Here is a 17,130-nt window from a genome sequence, read left to right on the forward strand (position 1 = left end):
GCATGGAAACAAGCACAGACCAATATACTTGAACCTGTTCTTGAAGATCTGTCCACTGAGACGACTTGCCTTAGGTTTTAAAGGGAGTGCTTTTATACAAACTACCCTAATTAGGTTTTCTCACAGACATTTACAACCTTAAAGACTGGTACAAAGAGGCATGCCTTTGGTTTTTTAAGCCAAAGGGAAACATTCTTTAATTTGCTTGAATTTTTATTCAATTAAAAAGGACACATGCTTGGATCCTTTACAAAGCAATCCAACTTGGTTACAACACAGGTCCCAGCCCCTTTGGGGGCTCGGACGACTTTATGTAAAGTTAATTTTTTAGAAGATGTGGCTGGCTCTGTCGGAACTGAGAAGCTATGTGAGTCACTGGGACTCAGCTCGTCATCCTGGGGTTTTATAGCCTGAGAAGGTTTATACACCTGAAGAGAAGGGATCTGGAAAGTGAACCTGAGCCAGAGAAAATGAGGAGACAAAGTATCTCCCAACAAAGGGAATGAAGAGCTGTCTGTCAGACCAAGGAAGCCCGCAGGGGCATGGGCCTAACCAGTGTCCTCCACACATAGCCCACCTGCTTTCCTCTCCATGCTGACAGCCATTGTCCAGTGTGGAGTCTTAACCTTCAGCCCCTGTGTCAAGAGCATCTTCCTTCACTAAACCTCTAAGACTGCTCTAAGCAAGCCTCAAAAGCCTACCTCTAAAAAAAATTGTATTTGTGTGTCTGTCTGTTTGCCACATGTGTGCAGGTACCCTTGGAAATCCTGGAGCCAGAATTACAGACTGAGAACCAAAATTGGGTTCTCTGGAAGAGTAGTGACTCTTTTAAGCCATTGAGCTGTCTCTCCAGCCCCAGAAGTCTAGTTTTTTCTTTGAGGCTTCATCCTTGTGGCCTCAGACATAGGTCTGTCCTCTCTAGACTAAACTGAAGTTCGATGGCTACAGGGATAGACTATATATGAATGTTGTCAGTATATTATTATGTAATATGCACAACATATAGTATTGAGATGAGTTAAATCTACCACTCACAGCAACTGAGAAAATCCTGATTGTCTTCAAGCAAGGCAAAGATCAGGTTCTAGGAAAGTTATGATCAGGAAATAGCTATCCTTTTAAACACAGACACACTGTTTTCTGGGTGTGACTATGCTATTTGTTTAGTGTGATCACTCAGGAGTTTCCTCTGAGGCAGGGAAGCTCAGAAGTCAATATTATCACTGATGGGCACTGCTCTACAGTGTGGGATAATTTGTTACTAGTGGTAGGGTTTTTGTTGGTTTGATTTTTGATGTTTTGAGACAGAGTCTGACTATGTAGCTCAGGCCAGCCTTGAACTTGTAGCATCCCCCTGCCCTAACCTCCTGAGTGCTGGGATTACAAGCATGTACTACCACCTCTGGCTGTCCTCAGTTTTTAAAATTGGAATTGTCTAACAAGCCATAGAGTTCAAGGATTTCCTGAGTATAGGAAGGAAGTAAAGCCTGAGCTGAAGCCATGGTCAGGCAAAGCTCCTGGGAAAACAGAAAGATTAAAATGGTCAAAACCTGTAATCTCAACACTTGAGAGACCGAAGGAGGAGGACTGTGAGCTTGAAGCCAGCCTAGGGCTACACACACACACACACACACACACACACACACACACACACACACACACACACTGGACGGGGTGCACAAATCCAAAAGCCTCAACCAAAAGAAGTAAGAGCCCTTCTGTGTCTGCTGCTGGTCTGCCCATAGTGAGAAGCCAAGAGACATCCCATTGCTGTCCATTCCCTTGGCCCGAGTCTAACTTAGACTCCATTAATTCAGGTTAGACCCTTGGTAAATTTCATAATCAATACCTCCAAACTTCCTTTATCTTTGCTAGTTTCTAAAAAAGAAAATCTGGGCTGGGGTGGGTGTGGGGCGTGTTGTGGGCGCTCTGAATCAGAGGATTCTTCTGGGAAGAAAGGAAGCTGAGATGATGTTCCATGATGTAGCCTGTTACAATTCTTAACAACCCCTCACCCCATCTTTCTGACCTTAAAAGGCAAAGCTAGGCTCAGGTCATCACCTCAGAAAAACGTGGGCAGAGTTAAGGAGATCAAAATGGTCTGTCTCTTTGCTGAGAGAACAGGACCAAGAACTGAACATCTAAGAGTCTGAGTGCTTCTGTGGGACAGGTCATCGATGAGAAGAAGTGGGGAGTTCCTAAGAAGATGGAAGGAATGACTACACGAAGTTAAATGTCCATATTAAAAAGAGAAAGTGATGTGTGGGTAAATGTCTCAGAAGAATTGAACTGGAGGCAATCACAGACTTTCCCCAGAATGAAAGTTGCAAACAGCTTCTACTCAAGAAGATCGCTTTGGGTTGGAGTTCTTAGTTTCTATCATTGCTTCTTAGAAATAAGTTTCTAATATACTCATTAGTGTGTTACACCGTCTGATAACTGTTAGCCTGTGGATAGACATGCCTTAAGGAGCTTGTTATCCATCAAATGGCTGAGATTCTGCAGGGAGTGAGGATGGCGAAAGCCCTCTGGTAAGAAGGGCTCATACATGTCTGCGATCCTGACTCTGAAACCTAGCTATCCTGGCCTATCTCTTTCTCAGCAGAAGCGAGATCCAGCTTGGAAACTGCACACTTGTTTTTCCCTACACAACCTGTTGGAAACCTGGAAGGCTCTGACCTGGAAGAAAGATGTCCCACACTTACTGGATAATCTGTCAGCTGCAAAGCCAGGCGGCTCGAGTTCAGCAGCGTCCCTCCCACCCTCCAGGGACTCGCTGACCCGAGCAGGTAGGCGCGACCAGCATCCCACTGCTGGGCAAGGCTGTGACTCCCGCTGGCGCTGGCGAAGGGTCCCTGGTCCCGGGGCGCAGGGTTGCAGGAGTCCAGTCTCTGTTGACGACCGCATCGTCGCGGTTGCTAGGACACCACCAATCACAGCCTGGCTCGGGATCTGGCTCCGCCCACCACTGCGCCCGCCAGGAGTAAAGAGGAGCTGGAGGCAGTGGGATACTAGTGTTGTGGAACCAACAGGGCCGATCAGGGGCCACAGAACATCAACAGGGCCTAAGGCTTGTCCTCTATGCCTGACCGTGGGAAAGTTGACAGCGGCGACTATTAAGAATTAGGCTAACAAACAAATACAAAGTTGGGCAGAAGTACAGGCAGGACGGAGCTAAGGGAAAAAGACAGGCAGAAGAAGCAGGAGACGCGCCGGCTGAAGGAAATCTACTCTCTCACGTTATTTCAGGAAGATCACCCCAGCTTGCATCTTTTGTTTTGATTCCCCCCTCGGTGTCATAAAGAGATCTTAGTTTCATGGTTGAGGGAAAGAAACGAGGAGTTGAAGCAGTTCATTACAGGTGCTCAGCTTATGGGGTGCCGGTTGAGCAGAGACAGAAGGGGCCATCAGATGAGCGTTCACAGTTTTGCCAGATTGCAACTCTGGATGCAAGGGCTACCGTGATCAAAAAAAAAAAAAAAAAAAAAAAAGATTGTGAATGAAAACTCCTGAAAAGAGGCTGTGTCTGCTGATGGACCGATTAGATTTTCAGTTCTGCAGAGAGGTTGGAATGTTGCAGGTCTAGAGGTTAGTTACCTTATCTCAGGCTAGTTCTAGCCCTCAGGGACAGCCATTCCTTGCCCCATGTGTTGGAACTAACATCTTGAGACTAACAGATAGAAATCTTTCAGAGTCTATTATCTTAGCGGACAACCAGACTCCTCCAATCCAAAGCTAGGAATGTCATCACGTAGCATCTTGAGCTTGTAGGGAAGCTTCCCCTATCTCGCTGCCCCTGCCTCTCTGATGTACCCTCCAGTGTATTTTAAACTTGCCTTGATTTATGATGCTCTTTGCTCTGTAAAACTATAAAAGCTTCGTGAAACTGCTTCCACGCTGGAACACAAATTTGGGGTGAACTAAATCTGTGTTCCCAAGCCATGGTCACTCAAATGACTCTGGAATAAACTCTCTTATTCCCTTTAAGATAAGAGCTGCGGTGTTTGATATCTACGAGTAATATTCCTATAGGGATTGTCTTCTGCACTCTACTTCTTTGGTTTTTGCCTTACAAGCCCACAAATGGCTCGAAATGAATATCTATGATTCTTCAAACACTCGCACAGAAAATCGTGCTTGTGAAAATCTGTTAGTAAAAGATTCCACAAGCAAGTATTGCCTTAGTGTTCGGATTTTAAGTTATGTTTTAGATTTTAAAACCAAAGAGCTGGCCAGATCATTTGTTGAGTTTTTACAAGCATACTGTTAATCCTACCGGTTGACAATAAGACCACTACCACAATTTACAGTCAAATTTGAAGCAAGTTTTAATTAAATACTGGCCAGTTGGATGGACTCTGGCTAGGTCCATCTCTGGGTTCCCAGAAAATGGCCACGAGTCACGTTTTTCAGAGGCTTAAAAAGACAACCCTACAAGGTCACGGTATTTCTCTTCAGGTCCAATCGGGCAAGTGAATATCCTGACTTATTTCCTGCCCACATACCTCCCTCCCACTTGTGTTCAAGCACATCTGGTGTAGTTGTGTCAAACAAACTTGTTCAGGGGAGTGAAAACATGTGGCTTGCTATCACCCATAAACAATAGCATTTCAGTAAGTATCTGTCCTTGGGCCAGGGGCTTGCAGGTTAGAGGCATTTTTGTTTAATGGCTGTCTTAGGCACAGTCATTAAAACTAAAAACACAACTTTGGCTTTCTCACGACACATCCATGTTTGATTATTTATTTATTTGTGTGTGTGTGTGTGTGTGTGTGTGTGTACATGTGTGTGGTAGTGGATGCAAGTGTGGCAGTTAGAGGCAACTTGTGGGAATTGGTTCTTTCCTTCTAGCCTGTGGTTTGGAGGGAGGGGTGTTGAATTTAGGTTGTCAAATTTGATAGCAAGCACCTTTACCTGCCAAGCCACATTGATGGCTCCATTTCTTGTTTTTGGGGGTCAAAAATGTAATAAAAGATAACTAACCTTAGAAATAATTCTGTCTCCAACAGAGAAATCTACTGCATCCTCGGGGGTTCATTTTCCTTCATTCTTTTATTGCCTTAGTAATTTAAAAAAGTATTGAAAGGTTTGATACTTAATTACAAGTTCTCCTGCAGAACTATTAGATCACATACCTTTGGCTACACAAATAGCAGCTTTGCATCCACCCCATCAAAACAAAACAAAGCCAAACAACTTACACCAGCCACATTGCCACAATCATCCCTCTGTCTGTCCACACCCTGCAAGGGCCTTGGCAGAGAGCAGGTAGCCCAGTGTCCTCCAAACCCCAACCCCACCCCCCACCCACTCCCCACCCCCCCCCCCCCCCCCCCCCCCCGTAGTCTCACCAAGCAGTCCCACTTCAACTCCACCCTATGCTGTCCCCTTCCTGGGACACTTGCCACAGCCACACAGAGTCACTGTGGTTGACTGGGACCCCCTTAGATTTACGTGACTATAACACGCATTCTAAGGAAAACAGTAGGCATTATTTAAATTGTAGAAAGCCAAGGGCGGAAAAATTCAAGGTCATTTTGAAGTACCGTTTTAATGCCTGCAATCTGGCTGGCTAGAGGTGAACTGTGCCACTTTTGTTTGGTGAGTGATTTGGGACAGGATATTCCTTCAGCAGTGACACACCATTGCTTTGACAGATTTATTTTGAACTGACATTTTGACAGATAACTGGTAGCCTGCCTTCAACCAGCAGTTAACCGCTGTCCTAACATACCTATCCTGAAACAATGCAGCGCCTAACCTGCTAAGTTGACCATTCAAAGTCCAGATCACACTTGCAGATCATCTTTTTTACCGGTACTGCCCCCAATCCCAGTCCTCCAAGCGAGAATAACCCTCTGAACAAAGCTGCCTTCACTCAGGCCACCCTCTTCATGTGGATTGGTACAGTTTAGGAATAACAACCCATGGGCTCCTGCAGAGAAGTCTTCCCATGGAAGCTCAGGCCCCAGGAATTGTGCTCGGCAAGCATGACTTGTCAGGACCAAAGTCTTGGCGACTGCCTTCTGACTGTGACAACCCTTCCATTGTTAATTGACCTTTGAGTTGTTTACTTTTCAGGGTGAACGGCTTTCCTTTTCCTTCATAGAGGTTCTCTGAGTTTGAGCTTATGACTTTCATTAGACTCCTTCATAGGGCCAGGAGAATGATAAATAATGAAGGGAGGAAATTCAATTTTCCAAACCCAGAGAAAAAAGAAAATATTAATTTGAGGGAATTATGTGTATGTATGGAAGAACCTGAAAAGGAATAAAAATAGAAGCACTGACTGAAAAGGAGGCAGATTTGGGGACCTAAAAGCAGCTACATCAAGGAGCAATATCTGCTGAGTCTTTGCTACAACTCTTGGTGGAGGCACTTTGGTCTTTGGAGATGGCCTTGAGAGAGAGACAGCCAGGGTGGGGGAGGGTGGGGTCCAGACATTGGTATATATACTTGCTTCTCCATTTAAGAGGAGATTCCAGGCAGGTGGTGGTGGCACAAACTTTTAATCCCAGCACTCGGGACTACAGTGGTCTACTGTGGCCAGCCTGGTCTACAGAGCAAGATCCAGGACAGGCACCAAAACTACACAGAGAAACCCTGTCTCGAAAAACCAAAAAAAAAAAAAAAAAGAGGAGATTCCATTCCCAATAAACCCACTGTCATAAATTGAAAATATCGTAAGTTGGGAACACATTTGATCTACCAAGCTGACCAGAAAACAGTCTAGGGACACAGTTCACTGTAGGGTGTTGAGTTCCTTTTATGATGGTGGGGCTGGCCGTGACCTGTACCTCTCGCTGTCTGTTACTGCTTCATATCGAGACAGTCTGGCACCTGAAGGAAAAGGTCCAAATTCCCGGTCCAAAGTGCAGTTCCTACTCAATGAACTTGACTTTTGCTGCCTAGGAAAGTTGAAAACTCAAACGTCAAACCATCCTAAGTCTGAGAATGCCTGTGCTGTACTGTTGAGTCCAGTGTCCATGATTTGGGAAGAGAATGGGTTCCAGGCTCCTGGGAAGAGGACAGGTTCCAGGCTCCTGGGAAGAGGACAGGTTCCAGGCTCTGGGCAGTTCTTCTCTCAAGCAGAGCCCATAGGCACACACCTATGACACCACAGTTACAACGTTCACTTCTACTTGAAGGAATTAGCATCGTGAATAGCTGCTATAATTTGTTGAATGGCAAACAACATTTTGAGTTCTTTAAATCCATTACCTCACTTTATACGGAGAAAATGTCCATGGAAGTGGGGGCGGGCAAAATAATCATCCTCGTTTTATAGAGAAATATGCTGAGATATATGAACAAGCACATTCCTCCTTGTTATTGTTTTTCCTTTTGAAACAGGATCCCAGGCTATCCTTGGCTACATTATCTACCTCAAAATAGCCTCAAAATCTAAATCCTTCTGCCTTAGCTCCCAGAGTGCTGGCTCTGCTCCAATCTTAAATGACATGAAATAATTGTGTTTCCTGTTTGCCTTTCTTGCCATTTTCTTGCTAACAACAACTTTGAGATGTCCCATCACTTTTTTTTTTTTTTTTTTTTTTTTTTTTTTTTTTTTTTTTTTTTTGGTTTTTTCGAGACAGGGTTTCTCTGTGTAGCTTTGCGCCTTTCCTGGAACTCGCTTTGGAGACCAGGCTGGCCTCGAACTCACAAAGATCCGCCTGCCTCTGCCTCCCGAGTGCTGGGATTAAAGGCGTGCGCCACCGCCGCCCGGCTCCCATCACTTTTAAACAGGTCTGGAGCAGCATAGTCATGTCACACAGTGACAGCAGACTAAGAACTGAACAATGGTATCTTTTATAAATCTAAAAGTTCCGTAGGTTTGGCATTTTAAAATCGTTCTTCAAAACACATCTCCAATGCTATAACCTGGCAAAGGCTGTTACTTGCAATGAGGTTTCAATTACATGGAAATGATATGTGTGAATGGCCTAAATCTTGCTTGGTCTGGTCATCTACTTCCTGTGGTTCCTGCGAGAGGCACCCACAGCATGGATGATGGCCAGGGGCAATATGGCCTTTTCTTCTCTTAGGAGCCTCTAACTCTAGTGTAGGGTTACCTGGTGACCCCGTGGGGGCACAGGACATGGGCAAAAGGCTAGAGCCAATCTGTGTTCAAGTCCTGCTCCATGTCCTTTTCTGAGCTGGACCTGGGCAGTGCTGCTTATGTGGGAGCAGGAGAGTGGAGAAGAAAGCCTCCCTTCCCCCCATCTAGGTTTATTTACTTAGATAATAACAAGTCATAAGAGGAGAGTGTCTAAGCTGGATGGAAGAAATGTCCATTGCTGCCCCCACCAGCCAGTCATGTGACTTGTGCCCTTAGCACAGTCAGACCTCAGCTAAAGTCACACACATGGGTTCCCCAACATTCTGTCCATGGTGCTCTGCTTGGCTTTTCTTCCTGCTAAGTCATCAGTAGCATCTGTAGCGTTGGTTATGTTGCTTGTTGTCTGTCTTTCTGCTGAGGGCGTGAGCTCTGGCGGAGCAGAGATCTTTGTTTTGCTCACTGTACCATGACAAGGCCTGGAACAATGGAATGAACGGGGATGCAAGGAGCCTAAATCCATTTGTTCTCTCTCTCTCTCTCTCTCTCTCTCTCTCTCTCTCTCTCTCTCTCTCTTTCTGTCTCTCTCTGTCTCTGTGTCTCTGTATCTCTCTCTGTCTCTCTGTGTCTGTCTGTCTGTCTCTCTGTGTGTGTGTGTGTGTGTGTGTGTGTGATTCACTTGTCTCTATATTCATGTGGAAGCCATCAGTTGATATTAGGTGTCCTTGTTACCGCTGCTATCATGAAACACCATGACCAAAACAATTTGGAAAGAAAAGGGGTTTTTCTGGCTTACGCTTCTACATCACAGTTTGTCATCAAAGGAAGTCAGAACAGGAACTACAAAGGGCAGGATCTTCTGGAGACAGGAGCTGATGCAGAGGTGATGGAAGAGTGCATGGGTGCCGTGGCTTGCTTTCTTATAGAACCCAAATCACCAGCTCTTGGGCTGGGCCTTCCCCCATCTATCACCAATTAAGAAAATGCCCCACAGGCTTGCTTACAGCCCAGTTTTATGGAGGCATTTTCTCAAGTGAGGCTCCCTCCTCTCCAATGACTCTAGCTTGTGTCAAGTCGACATAAAATTAGCCAGCACACTCCCCACTTTATTCTTCGAGGCAGAGTCTCTCACTGAACCAGGAGCCCACCAATTCAGCTACACTGGCTCTGGCCAGCAAGCCCCTGGGATCTTCCTGTCTCTGTCACCCCAGCACTAGGATCAAAGGCAAAGGCTACCATGTCCAGCTTTTGGGGATCTTCGTGCTTTCTCGGCAAGCACTTTACCAAAGGCACCATCTCTCCATCCTCAGCTGATTTCTCTTTAAAGGACGGTTGAGCAAGGTGATCATCTCATGCTCAGTGATAAACTTTTCGAAGACACTCTCCATAGAATGACCCGTCTTCCTCTAAGTGAGTAGAAGTAGAGGGTCAGCTGTGAGGATACAATGACACTAGCTTAGAGGCAACAGTGATCACAAATTGCTATAAGTAGGCAATCTGGAAACATAGACCACATCAAACACAGTAGACACAAATTTCTTTCATGTTCATAGAGAACCTCAAAATCCTACTCCTCTAAGTCAGCAGTTCTCAACCTGTGGGTCTCCACCCCTTGGGGGCTGGATGACCTTTTCACAAGGGGTCACCTAAGACCATAGAAAAACCCAAATATTTATATTATGATGCATAACGGTAGCAACACTACAGTTATAAAGTAGTAACAAAATAACTTTATAGTTGGGGGTCACCACAACATGAGGAACTGTGTTAAAAGGTCACCACATTGGGAAAGTTGAGAACCACTGAGCTAAGTAATCTGAGAACCGGGGCGCCTTCTGTCTCTAGATCTCCCATCTCTAGCAATGACTTTAAGGTTCGTGTCTCCATGAAGCAGAAGGAGACAGGAAGCTGGAGAGTGACGGCTTAGAAGGGTCCGTGTTCACCAGGCAGACTTAGAAGAGATATTTGTTACTTTCACTTACACGCCATTGGCTACATTCAGTCCCAATGCCACTCTCACTGCAAGGGAGGCTGGGAAATGAGGTCTAGCTGTGGGCCCAGGAAGAAGAAAGAAATGTGTGAGTATGCAGAAGGTCTCCTCCCCACACTCCCTCACCTGGACTTCCCCTGACACATCACAGGTTAACTGAGCATTTTAAGCTGAATGACCTCAGCACAACCAGCTGAGTCTATGAATAGCAAGTCAGCCATGTACAGTGATCATCTAGTCAGGGGGGCTGTATGTTACCGTATCAAGTATGTGTACTTTCAAATCCATTCAGGCTGGCTAGCCTCTTATTAAGTGATGTAAATTAGGGAAATGTGGATGTTAAAAGAGAAAGACCACTCTTGTCTGTGAAAGTTTGTGTGGATGAGTTGGAAACATCAGATGGAGGTAAGCCACTATCTTCAAATATTTTCTCCTGCTACAACAGAATACCCGAGGTTGAACAATGTATAAAGGAAGGAGGTTTATTGAGCTCATAGGCCTGGAGGCAGGAAGGCTCATAGGGGTCAGAGGACAACTTTGGGGTGTTGGTTCTCGCCCTCCACCCTGTTGAGGCAAGGTCCCTCTTTTCTGTCACTTTGCTAAGAACTCCAGGTGAGCTGGCCCGAGAGCTTCCAGATTATTCTCCTGTCTCCACCTTGCATCTCCCTGTGGAGTGTTAGGATTGGGAAGTGCTCTGTCATATCAGAATCTGGGGGTTTTCTGTGGGCTCCACAGTGATGTTCAGGTTGTCTGTCAGGCCTGTATGTCAGATTTCAATCACTGAGTCATCTCCCCAGCCCTGTAAATAATTTAAAAAACAAAACAAAACTTTCTGATGTTGACAAAAGATAAGTTTTCGGAAAAGAGAAAAGCATTGCTCTCATTCAGATATAAAAGTGAAGACACTCAAAAGATTTTATTAAATGCATCACATAAAGGAGCCAGACAAATGTCAGAATCCTTCGAAAAAAAGAAAAATCAAAACAACAAACAAGGCAGAGTAATTTGAACTTTCCCAGTCCTCCTTGCTCGGCTCCTACCTGAGTGAGGCAGCCAGGGAAGGAAGAAAAGCCGGACATAGCCAGATCCCCAGACAGAGCACTGGATTGGGCTCTCTGCTAAAGAAGCCACAGCAACCAGAAGCTTAGCGTGTTTATTACATAGAGTTAGACAAGGAGACTGGTTACTGCATGTGGATAAACAAGGTGGCAGGATTATTATATACAGCTGAACAAGGAGCTAGGCTTAGCTGCTTCTTGTAGAAGCTGTCTCTGCAGGGGAGCAGTCTTCAGACCCTGAATATCAGAGGGGAGAAAGCTATGGTGGGTATTTTCTGTACACACTATTGACATCTAAACGTGGACTAGGGAAGGCTTTGTTCTTCCTCCATGGGTCTGAGGCTCTGGGGTCTTTGGCATGGGTAGCTCATGTCAACAGCAAACGGTCACTCAGGACTTCACTCGCTCAGGGCTTTCTCTGCCCCCTACATGAACGGAATGTGTGAATGGACACAGACCTGGATATGGATATCCACAGAAGCCAGCCATTCTCTAGCATAAAGTTTCTTAAACATTTTCCACTCGTGATCCCTTTTCTACCAAGCAGTTCTTACACAACTCCTGAGGAATATAAGTATATGAAATAGGCACACAAATCAAACACTTACCTATAACAAATCATAAAGATCTTTTTTTAAGTCTTTATTTATATAAATATATATAGCCTTTATTAAAGACAAAGGCAAACATGCATACTAATGAGTTGGCATGTTTACTTTCACAGGAATCTTGGCTGAATATTTAATACATTTTTGTTTGTTTGTTTGACTGGTTGGCTGGTTGGTTTGGTTTGGTTTGGTACCCTGATATTAAGCATCTCTGCCGACTCAGTAAGCCAAATCAAGACAAATTAAAAATAAAAGACAGGGTTTATTGGGCAAAATATTCCCGGGTGACCTTTCAGGCCCCCGGAGATGAGACCAGGAGAGGAGACCAGGAAAAATCACATGGCCTTTCTCTAGAAGGCTTTTAAAAACCCTGTAGGTGCGGTCTTGAACAGCTCCAGGAGTGGAGCCGCTGCCTGGAGGGCTTTCCAAGAGTGCCAGGGTTTTGAATGGGTGGGGGTGAGCTTCCAACTGAACAGTTTGATGTGATACTTTTGGGACAGGGGAAGGGGAGGAGGTCACAGATAATCAAGGCTGGCCTTGAACTCCTCATCCCCCTGCCTCCACATCCCAAGTGATAGGATTGCAGCCCAGCACCACCATGCGTGACTCTTAGACCACCTTCAATGGTTTTCAAAATTAATCAGTGCTTTGATTATATACCCAGCAGTGCTGAGAACGCTACTTCATACCAGTGTGTGGCATAAAATAGCAGAAGTATGTTTAGGATCTTTTTAGAAACTCTGTTCTAATCCCAGGCCAAACTTCATTTAATGTCCTTTTTAATAAAATTTATTTATTCTATGTGTTTTTCACATCATGTATCTTGATCCCATTCATTCCTCGTCCCTTCACATCTGCCCTCCACCGCTGCATGTCCCACCCCCACCCTGGCCCCAAATAAAACAAAATTCAGTAGAAAAAAAGAAAATTAAATGAGGAAAATTTAAAAAAAAAGGGAAGGAATTAAAAATCTCATGATAGAAGCTGCAGTGTGACCCAATAAGTCATGTCGTATCCCCCTTGGTCCATTCAGCTCTACTTGCAAGTGTTTGAAACTCAAGTGAGAAGCTCAAATGGCAATTTTAATATTAAAACATCCAAACACACTATGACCCAAAGGTATTTGATACTTCCAAGCTGAGGAATAACAATAGAAAAATATTAACAAGTGTTTTGTTTCCCATGATTTAACCATTATTTTTCTATAAAAGAGACTGAAATTCACAGCACACTACAGACTCAGATCTTGAATAGGAAGCTGGCAAGGGCAGTGCCAAGGGCACATGTGTGTTCGGAAGCAAGGCTGCAGCAAAGTCCTGTGATATGAGACAGGAAAGCCCTTCCAGAAACACCTCAGATTCATTACAGGTTTGATTTTTGTGTTAATTTTTGGCTATTAGCATGTTCAGAAACTTTTTACCGTTGCCACATTTTTTCACAGCCACCACATTCAGCTACTGGAGCCCACATGGAGGGGGCGGGGCGTGACCCACAGATGGGCAAGAAGATAATGACCATTTTTCTCAGCTGCCTACAGTGTCCAGATTTGTATTAATAATCCCCACAGATGAGTCTGATAAAACGGGAAGGTGGCCATTGGGATGCAGAGCTTTCTATTAAAGTCTTTTAATGCAACCCTGTATCTGAAGGTTGAAAGATGGATGAGCTGGATGTATCCTGAAGTTCTGCACGTTACTTTGTTTCCTACTTTTCAACTAAACTGGTTACCAAGCAGCCGAACTTTTGAACAAGAGAGGCTAAGCTAGAATTTTCTTTCTTCCCAGAGTCCCTCATTACTCCTGGACAATATTTGATAACCATTCCTTTGTATATAGTCTTGTATTAAGTTAGAACCTTCTTATTTAGACGAAAGGGGGAGATGTAGTGGGTAGCCATTCCAGCTTTGATCTGGAAGTTCCAACCCCCATTGAGGCTTCGGTAACTGTCACGCCTACAAGGCGGGGCCAAGAGAGGACCCTGAAGACCCGAGATCCGGAGGCGCTGCTCTCTTGTTTCCTGGACCCTGGACGCTGGAGGTAGACTAAGCAGAGTTCTCCAGAGAACACCACCGGACTGCGCTGCAGTCTTTACCAGACCCTGCAACCTACCTATCCCTTCATTTGTAAGTTACGCTACTAAATAAATCTCCCTTTTAACTATGTGGAGTGACCTTAATAATTTCCAATAATATATAAATAAGAAATTATAAAAGGAGAACATGAAGGTGCAAAGATGTAATCAGTGGTCCTGGAGGGAGTTAGAGGTGGGGAGGGGGTTGGATCTGACCAAGGTACATTATATGAAAATTTCAAGGAATAAATAAAAGTTAAAAGTTAATAAACAATAAATCAATAAAACAAAAGAAAAAATGAAAATGAAGAAGGGTGGGTGTCGCCAGCTTAAGGAACAAACTGGACGTGGTGGTTCATCTCTGTACTCCAGCATCCGGGAGGCAGAAGCAGGAGGATGGGGTGCCTAGACTGTGTAACGTTGAGACAGGGTCTCTCACTAAACCAGGGGCTCGCTGATTGTCTAGACCGACTGGTAAGTGAACTCCCAGGATCCTCTTGTCTCGCCCTCTCAGTGCTGGGATGCAAACCATCACACCGGACTTCTCACACTGGTGTTAGGGATCCAAACTCAGGTCCTCCTGTTCTCACAGCATGCGTTTTACCCGCTGAGTCATTTATCCAAGCCAAGAAACTTTGATAATAAAATAAGAATAAAGCAAGAATTCATTATCTTATGAGCACTGAACATGTAATAGTTGGGAGATGGTGAGTGGAAAGTACTGAGGGCTTTTCTGTACTATTTTGCAACTTCCTGTGAACCTGCAATTATTTAAATAAAAAATGTCTTGAAAAATAAATTAAAGTTCAACAGCAAGAGAGAGACACCCATGGCCACCGCTCTTCCCTGCCCAGCACCACCTGGAATGTCATCTGTATGAGCAGGGACAGTGGAGTCAAGGCTAGAGCCAGTCCATCTGCCAGAAGACATCGTTTTTTTATCTGAGGAACTTAAGTTCTGAAACCAAGAATAGCCTGGACAATGTGGGGCATGGGGAACGCATAGCTGGTAGAGGTCGATCTTAGCCAATGGACTTGCTCCTTTCCCTGAGTTTCAGGCCTCTAGTTTGTAGGGTTTGTACCTTCCAATATCAAGGAAGCAGTGGCAGAGGGCCTGTGTCCATGCCAATTTGCTGCCTTTGACAGTGAACCACAGTTATATGTGGTGTCACCCCTGGGAACAGAGGGGACAACAGCACAGGGAACCCACTCTAACTTTTATAACTTCTGTGAGTCTACAACTATTTAAAAATAAAAGCTAAAAAAAAAAAGCAGTGGAAAACATAGTTGTGTTGCATTTATAGAGTTGACTTCAGAGCTTTTTCTGAAGAGGCAGGACTGTAATTACTGACATGTTGGATCCGCGGCAAGGTCAGCTGTGCTGTGGGGACAATGTGAGCCACTGAGAAGTAAGAGTATTGTTCGTTCTAAGGACAGTTGAATTTCCTCCATGGTGTCTCAAGAAGCCTAGACATTTTGACAAGTGCCTTTTATACCTCTAGAGAAAGGTAAAACCAAGCAAGGCCTTCCTTCTGTGGATAATGACTGAAAGTTGAGTTTCTGGAATGGAAAGACCATCGTTGTTTCTATTCTTTCTGTGTTAAGTCTATCCACAGTTAATGAACAGCGACATCTTTCCATTGATTCAATTCCAACCCGGCCCTACCCTAATGATGCACATTTCCCTTACTAAAAGCTGGGAGCCCAAGTCCTCAGTGGTCCCTGATACCATGTTCATGACAACTGGACACCCAATGTTCCTGGTCCTGACAGAAATCTTCATAGCCAGTCATGGGGCTCTGTCAGCACAACTGGCATCTTGACTTGAAATGTCGCCTTCCACCCACTCACAGATAGAGCAGCCCCTAAGCCAGCCTTTCACACTGGTTTTCTGGCTTGTTTGTTCGTTGCCTTGGAAATGCCTTTGTTGCCACAGAGGGAAACTCACTTTAGGGATGTGAAACCGTTTCTTTATAGAGTAGACAAGCTACCAAGACTAACGAGCAACATCCCAGTCAACCAGTGACCATCATCTTTTAAAAGGCACTTTCTCTAGGAGATGGGGAATCATCCTGAGACAGTCACTTTTGGTAATGTACTAAATGTCATTGTCTTATAGTCACTTGTGTAGAGAGCTTTTTATCTCATGTGTCTGAGCAGGTGTGAGTCCCGGACAGATAGTTTCTCTCAATGGCGTGAAATACGCTCTTGTCCCAGTAGAGAGGGAATGGCAGAAAGTGTGGGTTTGTTCAAAACCGAGGCCCTTTCTGTGGCTTTCTTCTTATGTTCAGGACGGCAAGTCACAATTCTTTCTAGAAAAGAAAATGAACAACTCTTGGAATATTCTCAATGGGACTTGAAATTACAAATAAAAGAGTACTCTCCTGTCTTCTAAAAAGCACCTCATCAGAAGCTCACATGGGGTTAATTTCATTGAAAAACTTGCATTTTCATTGCAGATGTAGTCTTAAAACGGTTAAATTCTTGTAGTTGAATATTGTGTTCAGGAAATACATGTAATCAAGACAAGGACATTCTTCACCCTAAACAATCCGCATCTAAAGTCACCAATAAAAAAATAAAATAAGCCGGGCGGTGGTGGCGCACGCCTTTAGTCCCAGCACTCGGGAGGCAGTGGCAGGCGGATCTTTGTGAGTTCGAGATCAGCCTGGTCTACAGAGCGAGATCCAGGAAAGGTACAAAGCTACACAGAGAAACCCTGTCTTGAAAACAAAACAAAACAAAAAACTAAAAAACTATAACATATATGTTTGTATCTATCCATATACGCAACAGTGGCGTGAACACTGTGGGAGTAACAAACCACTCTCTGAGTGGATTTCGAGTCCTCTCCACAAAATGGAACTCATACCTAGTACTGTTAACTGGGCCGAAAACCCATGACTGCTGTTTTAGTGTTTCTATTGCTGTAATAAAACACCAAGACAATAAGCAGCCAGCCGGAAGGAAGGAGTTTATTTCTCTTACACTTCCCCATCACAGTCCATCATTGAAGAAGTCAGGGCAGAAACCCAAGGCAGGAACCTGGAAGTAAGAACTGACGCAGAGGCCATGGAGGAGTGCTGATTACTGGCTCACTTCTCCTGGCTTGCTCAGTTTGTTTTCTCATATACCCTAAAACCATTCACGTGGACGATCCCACATTATCAATTAAGAAAATGCTTACAGAGTTGACTGCAGGCTAATTTGATGGAGGTCTTTTCTCCATTAAAATTTCTTCTTCCGAGATGTCCTTACCTTCTGGTAAGTTGACATAAAAACTAGTCATTAGTGAAAATTTAATACTATTAGTCTCCTAAATGGACATAGAGTAAACTGTCCCCTAAGT

The 17,130-nt window shown here is 44.5% G+C and overlaps 1 protein-coding gene across 1 annotated transcript in view; it reads right to left on the bottom strand.

The window, feature by feature from the left end:
• Vwa3b (von Willebrand factor A domain containing 3B) overlaps window positions 1-2,873 on the bottom strand; it is a 187,850-nt gene extending 184,977 nt beyond the window's left edge. Inside the window, exon 1 of the mRNA XM_052745145.1 lies at window positions 2,706-2,873. The gene's annotated coding sequence lies outside the window, so the exon portion shown is untranslated. The remainder of the gene's footprint in view (window positions 1-2,705) is intronic.
• Window positions 2,874-17,130: the final 14,257 nt, after the last annotated feature.

The sequence above is a fragment of the Peromyscus californicus genome, unplaced genomic scaffold (assembly GCF_007827085.1).
Source record: "Peromyscus californicus insignis strain IS unplaced genomic scaffold, ASM782708v3 Scaffold_19__1_contigs__length_69161282, whole genome shotgun sequence".
Taxonomy (NCBI): Eukaryota; Metazoa; Chordata; class Mammalia; order Rodentia; family Cricetidae; genus Peromyscus; species Peromyscus californicus.